The sequence below is a fragment of the Parus major genome, chromosome 2 (genome assembly GCF_001522545.3).
Source record: "Parus major isolate Abel chromosome 2, Parus_major1.1, whole genome shotgun sequence".
NCBI lineage: Eukaryota > Metazoa > Chordata > Aves > Passeriformes > Paridae > Parus > Parus major.
The window spans coordinates 76696116-76701830 of NC_031769.1; the positions used below are offsets into that span (position 1 = coordinate 76696116).

General features: G+C 38.6%; 1 long non-coding RNA gene across 1 annotated transcript; it reads right to left on the reverse strand.

Moving 5' to 3' along the window:
- Positions 1-703: 703 nt before the first annotated feature.
- Positions 704-5087, reverse strand: LOC107199253. Its single transcript, XR_001519190.1, has 4 exons — positions 4927-5087; positions 4040-4106; positions 2833-3014; positions 704-1234 (listed from the first exon to the last, which is right to left on the reverse strand). It is a non-coding gene; the product is annotated as an uncharacterized LOC107199253 (long non-coding RNA).
- Between the last annotated feature and the right edge of the window lie 628 nt (positions 5088-5715).

The following is a 5715-nucleotide window of genomic DNA, read 5'->3' on the forward strand; positions in this document are numbered from 1 at the left end:
GTTATAGGTTTGCAATTCTTTCTTCTCACTTTTTGGTTCAGAAACTTACAATTTGCTAAGTGGGAAAAAAAATTTAAACACTGTAAGGAGCACATTTCCATCATAAGCCTCCTAATGCTACTCTCAGGGGCTGAGCTACCTTTCTCTACAAGAACTGCAAGTTCCAACACCACTTCCTAAAGCCATAGTCAGTACCATGAGCAGGAGATTTTGTTCCAGAACAATGAACAAAATATGTTTCAATAGTGATGAGCATTGCAGACAATAGATCCTAACTGAAGAAGCTTTGTTTAAGATTCTGTTTTTCACAAAGCTGCTTCATCAAGACTCATATAACATTCCAACAAAAAATCCAGAGACGGCAGTCGAAGTATCATTTTATTCTGAAAACTGGGAGACCTCAGCAGTTGCTTTGAGCTTCAAAGCCTTGACTCTGGAGGCTTCCTAAATACTTGCTCTTCCTACAGGAGTCAGGTATAGCAGCAGCTACAAACTCTCTTAAAGTAACAAATGAAAACAGTCTCCCCACCCAGCTGTGACCTTCTGAGACTTGTGCATTATGCATTAGAAGGTTGGAGTGTAAATAGATACTTCTGAGACTCTTACAGAAAAAAAAAAAAAAAAAAAAAAAGGTCTAATTTATGATGAGAAAAGCTTTTTGGTCTGTTTGCAAAAAGTAGATTTGAAACAATGTTTTTTTCAGTACAATTTAACCTTTAATTTATATTGTTTTGCTTTTACAGTCACCTCCATCCCACTTGCAAGGGCAGAGGGCAAGCAACCCTCTACTGCTCATAAGTTTTAGTTATATATACCATTTAGTTTTCTAACCTTTCTGCTTTTCAAATCCATCACTTATGCCTACTGCCAACAAGTTGCTTCAGGCTTTTCCATTCTCTCTAAATCCATAAAAGAGCTCTAAGAACAGTGTCATGGACATCAGAGGAACAACATAAAGGGTCAAGATAGAATGAAAAGAAGAGATGCAAACAAGAAAATCAGCTCTAGAGAGAAATGTGTACCATGCTTCAGTGTGCTATTCTTATCTTCTGAGGGCTACAGGCAGATTCCAACCTTTTTGACACTAAAAGGCATGAATCCTTTTTTCAGTTCTTGAGTCAAGAAAAACGATGATAGTCGGAATTTTCAATTAGTCAGAGTTTTGTCCTTCAGTTTTGTGACTCCTTCTGTGCAATCGTAGACAGCTGGAGGTTTAGATTCAATTTTCTTATCCCTAAAAAGGGAATAAACACTAATTCATGCACAGCAATTGCTAGGCGAATTAGCAAAGCATTTTCAAACTCATAGTTAAAAGCTATACTCCATCTACTCTGCCTGGACATAATTCTAAAACCACAAAAAAGCTGAGAATGTTGCACCCTATCTGGTAAACTATTCTCAGTTGAAAATTTAATAGCCTGCTGGAACAAATAGCAAAAGCCCTGCTGATTTTAACACAGTTAGGATTTCACTCCACTAAACAAATTTCCTAATGGAAGGCATGCACTTCAAACATTTGCACAGTAAAGCCATATATATTCAGTTTCAGAAAGGTATTTTGTAATTCATGCATGACTGATGCTTTACCAAAAAAAAAAAAAAAAAAAGGTCATTAAATAAAATGTGGAACCTGTTCAAAACATGGTGGTTGGCCTTAAGATCATGCCATTTTTTAAAGAAACCCTATTTTTAAAATCAGTGGCTGCTAGAACAATTCATTTTCTATTATTTTTTTTTATGAAAGCTAACAGCTTAACACTGCAACACATATAATCAATGTCCAAAGGCACACTTTAGAAAACATAAAGACACTTGTATTTTCCCTTCCTCAGCACAAGAGTTCAATTTACTGTTACACTGTTGGTCACCTATCAAGCCTGTGACAAAAGCAGTTTGGGAATCTATGGCTCTCAAATCCCAGCTCTGCATTAGCAGATAAAGCACACTGATTCTTTTTGTGCACATGCTGCTCTGATGGAAGGTAAGACTGAAACCATCTTACAGAAACTATTATTTCACCATAAATGAAAGAATATTACAGGTGCTTCCCCGAAGGTGAACAACAAAGAGTAATATATGAGAGCCTCTTTTGACAGTGGAAGCTCTGTATGAGATGACTTGTGTGTCCAGGACTGCAGCTTTCACTTCCGTGGAGAAACAAGATGACGTCCCGGTGATACAGCCTTGGACATTTACTCAGTGACACAGCTCTTCATTATTGGAGCATGTTGTCCCTTATTTCTAAATGGTTCTCCCTGGAGCCACACTGGCAGAAGCTTGGAAAAAGGCAGAGGTTTACTGAGGTCCTTCAGGTTTGGCCCAAGGCTAATGCATTTGTGCATTACCTCTGAACTCACACAGTTAGTGGAACAATTAGTAGGGTGCAATGATAGGTTATTTAGACTCAATCAGTGTTGTAATACAGAGACGGCAAAGAGACTGAGGTTGGTATATTACATACAGGCAAATGGGTACATGGAACACACTGGGAACAAGGCTAACATCTTCCAACTATGGCCATAAATATATGCACCTACCAAATGCCTTTTTCTAACAGAAGAAAGAAAGTTTCCTTTTCTTAGAAAGCAGCTTGGAGGCCAAACTCAGTACAGAGTAGGGCAGGGTAGATTTCTTTCAGCTCTTTGAATGAGCAAATCCAGACATTCACACTGAAAAGTCAAATTCAGTCAAATGCTGTATTTCAAACTGCTTTCACCAAACCAGAAAAAAAGCAACCAGCCTTGACAGACAGCTTTGCTCTTAAGTTTTCCATCTGCATTTCAACTCAGTTTCAGGTATACCTATTCAATGTTAGGTAAATTATCAAAATACCTGAGCGGGACAATGTGGGTGCAAGTCCCTCCAGTTCAGGCAGGGGCTGTGTTATTTGCCTTCTTGACATCCCACATGCAGTGTACTACACAAATGTTCAGATCACAGCTGTGTTGGTAGAGCCCCTGAGTGTAGCTCAAATGTTCTTAGAAGCTCTGCTGGGTTTCTTGATTTAGCTGTTTCTGTATCAGGAAAAAGTAGTATCACTTCTGACATCAGGCAAACACGCCACTTACGTGCCCACGCACGTGTTTAATGAAAACCTATGGATGCCTCCATGCATAAAACTACGTAAGAAACTTTAGCTGCATCAGTTACACTGGTGTGCATATGATTTGTAAAAATCCTTGTGACATTGCCTAAAGTCCTGGGTTTGTGTTCTGACACATCTGTGACAACAGATTAAAACTAGATGACCCAGGTGTCCTGCACCTTCCTGACAGATGCTGCTAGGGCAGTGAAATGGACCAAAATCAAAGTTGTGGGCTATAACCCCTTCAACTGTCTAGTTTTAATCCATTGCCACAAATCTGCTGGATACCATAGAAGCAGTTATATTGTCCAAATGTGCTTTTGTCAGTATAGCTCATTTCACACATTGAACCACTGTAAACTATGCTAGCCCTAGCACTTTTTTGCTAGTATAACTCTGATTCCATTAGTAGGGTTTTATTGGAAAGTTATCCAGTAAAGCTATCTGTAAAGCCTGGTCTTTCATTAGGAATGAAACTGCTAACAAGTTTGATATTTAAATTACTATTACTCTCAGCTAGCTGGCTAGCTGAGCTATCTTGCTGAAATGAATGGGCCATTTGGACCTCTCAGAAGTACTGCTGCAAGCTCTTTTCTCTCTCCCCTGTGATTCAAGTTCCTGATTTTTAATTTTTTTTCTTGTTTTTTTAAGGCAGAATTCATAAAATCATCATTATTTTTCAAAATTCAGAGTATCAAACCATTGATACAAAATGGTGCCTGACATGATCTGCTATCATTTTCAGACCTTCTCTAAGCACTTACCTACAGCAGGGAAAAAAGCTGTAAGTTACCTGGAAAGCTCCTAAGCTCCTGCTTTGCCCAGGAAAATACACTAAGAACAATCTTGTTGTTAATGCTCAGGTTCTCTCCTATGTGATTTTGGGCAAATATTTTTATTTTCCTTGATGCTATTTTCTTCTCTGGTGAAAGGGTCTAGCTCTCTTCCTCTTACCAGCATGATGTGATGGACCTTGTAAGTCACTGCATGAGTAGGGACAGCAGCACCGCTCTTTCAAATGCTTTAAGAAAACAAAATATAACAATTTACTTTTGGTCAAGAGACTGCTACCAAAAACAAACCTGTAAATATATCAGTTGCAATCTACTGATTTAAATATTTTTGGTTGAAAGCTTCAGAAGTCCTGTTGTGACAGCCATAGGGACTCTTAGCTGAGATTTTGGCTACATGATGGAAGAGGCAATGCTGCAGGTATTGACATGGATCAGAAAAAATGCACCAGTTTGCTCCTGAGAAAGTAGTAAACTATACATTTGAAAGCCTGTGAAAGAAGAAAGCTGCATACTGAAAGAAAGATGTTTGATCATCCAGGAAACATGGCCCTGACTCATTCAAGGGTGCTTGGGACAGCCCCAAGCTGTATTCAAGTCACATGATGGCTTTGCTGCTTGACAGAAATCACAACAACCCTATTTGCCTTGGGTTAACTGCTTCACATGTCCCTTGCCTGTGAGTTATTTCATGTAGCTGTTCATTAAGATGTCAACTTTGCATGGAAAAAAAAGCAAAAAAATGTTTTAGAGAGTAAAAACTACAAGTTTAAAGATTTGATGGGAGGGAAGGTAAAACACACAGACTTCATGGGCAATCAATATCCTGGTCTCTTCAGACTTGTTAATTCAATAGACTGTGGATTACAGTATAAAGATAATACCACATTCTGAAAAGATCTTGAAAAATCAGTGGTTACTAAATAAATGTAGGCAGCAGAAGAGTGCTCTTGATTTTGGACATGAAAGGAGAAAAAAAGAAACAGGAGAAGGTTTGACATTCCTCTTCCACGGACACCACCACAGCCCAGAATTATAGTCCCATCTTACCTGCTTCATGCTTCAAAGAGTAATGTCTATGAATGGAGGCAACCCTGTCCCACATTCTTCCCTGTCTGCTTTCATCATCCACAGTGCGCTCATTGAGGGGCTGACTAATGCTGTGTAATTGACAGGTATTCACACTCTGGAGCATCATGGCTTGCTAAGTAACAGCTGGGAAGAAAGAGATTCTTGTTAAATAAATAGAGCCAGAATTAGAGGGCAAGAATTTTAATTAAAACTAGGTCTTCTGATGCATATTTCTGACAGCTCTTTCACTTGAACTAAATGCTTCAAGATGTACAAAAATCTGTATTATTTAAGACAGCTGGTTTTCTTTGCAATCAAGTGTTTCTGAAGCTGCATTTTTACAGTTTGAAAGCTACTATGATAACTTGGTGCCATGTATTTGAAAATTGAACAAATAAACAAAACCAAAAAACCACTATTTTTATTTGCTGCATTTTTTTTAACAGGACATTGTAAGGATTCTTGAAGGATAGAGAAAAAGGTGTCAGGAGATTTTTCTAAGGGAGATAAACATAGATTTAATTCTAATTTTTTAGAGTTATGAGAGCTGCAGACAGTAAAAACACCCACAAGGCCAGGCATAAAGCAGAGTAAGGCAGAAAACAGGTCAGGCTTGCTATAGGGTCTCAAGGGAAAATGAGGAACATTCTTAAGCTTTACCCTTCTGGTTCATGTAGCTGCCACAGATTAGGTGTTTGCTGGGTTTCACCCCCAGGAGGCCAGACAACATTTTGCAGTTTCACTTTAAGATGGCTTGTAGTCAAATTT